Here is a 1,620-nt window from a genome sequence, read left to right as displayed (position 1 = left end):
CTGTCATGCTATCATGCTGTCATAATGTCATACTATCATGCTGTCATGTTATCATGCTGTCATACTGTCATGCTGTCATACTGTCATACTGTCATACTGTCATGTTATCATGCTGTCATACTGTCATGCTGTCATACTATCATGCTGTCATGTTGTCATACTATCATACTGTCATACTGTCATGTTATCATGCTGTCATACTGTCATGCTGTCATACTATCATGCTGTCATGCTGTCATACTGTCATGCTGTCATGCTGTCATACTGTCATGCTGTCATACTGTCATACTATCATGTTGTCATGCTGTCATGCTGTCATGCTCTCATGTTATCATGCTGTCATACTGTCATGCTGTCATACTATCATGCTGTCATACTGTCATACTATCATGCTGTCATGCTGTCATACTGTCATGCTGTCATGCTGTCATACTGTCATACTATCATGTTGTCATGCTGTCATACTGTCATGCTGTCATACTGTCATACTATCATGTTGTCATACAGTCATGCTGTCATACTATCATGCTATCATGCTGTCATGTTATCATGCTGTCATACTGTCATGATGTCATACTAGCATGCTGTCATACTGTCATGCTGTCATACTGTCATGCTGTCATGCTGTCATGCTGTCATTCTGTCATACTGTCATGCTGTCATACTGTCATACTGTCATGCTGTCATGCTGTCATACTGTCATGCTGTCATACTGTCATGATGTCATACTATCATGCTGTCATACTGTCATGCTGTCATGCTGTCATGCTGTCATACTGTCATGCTGTCATGCTGTCATGCTGTCATTCTGTCATACTGTCATGCTGTCATTCTGTCATACTGTCATGCTGTCATACTGTCATACTATCATGCTGTCATGCTGTCATACTATCATGCTGTCATGCTGTCATGCTGTCATACTGTCATGCTGTCATACTGTCATACTGTCATGCTGTCATGTTTTCTGGCTGTCATACGGTCATACAGTCATACTGTCATGCTGTCATACTGTCATACTGTCATACTGTCATACTGTCATGCTGTCATGCTGTCATGCTGTCATACTGTCATGCTGTCATGCTGTCATACTGTCATGCTGTCATGCTGTCATACTGTCATGCTGTCATACTATCATACTGTCATGCTGTCATAGTATCATGCTGTCATGCTGTTAATTTTAATTTAATTAATTTTGCCATTTAGCATAGTGCCTTACTCAAGGGCACACTAGTAGTGGTGTGGTTTCAGGCGGGATTTGAACTCACAACCTTCCGATCACAAGTCCAACTCACTATCCACTAGACCACCACTACCCCTCTGTCATGCTATCATGCTATCATGTTGCACCTCTCAGGAGGGTTAGCGGAGTAGGTGGAGACAGATGTATGTCAGGACATCAGGAGTACTGGTTCATGTTAGGCTGTGTAGTCAACCTTTTCTCACTCTATTGCAAAATGTGTGTCTGAAATTTGTCACTATATACAGTATATGCCATTTAGCTGACGCTTTTATCCAAAGCGACTTACTTTGCAGTGAGTGCATACATTTCAGTATATATGGTCCCAGCGGGAATCGAACCCACAACCTAGGCGTTGTAAGCACCATGCTCTACCGACTGAG

This window comes from Nansenia antarctica (genome assembly GCF_963989245.1).
Source record: "Nansenia antarctica genome assembly, chromosome: 1".
Classification (NCBI taxonomy): domain Eukaryota; kingdom Metazoa; phylum Chordata; class Actinopteri; order Argentiniformes; family Microstomatidae; genus Nansenia; species Nansenia antarctica.
The sequence above is the reverse complement of the archived record's forward strand: the minus strand, read 5'-3'. Positions refer to the sequence as shown.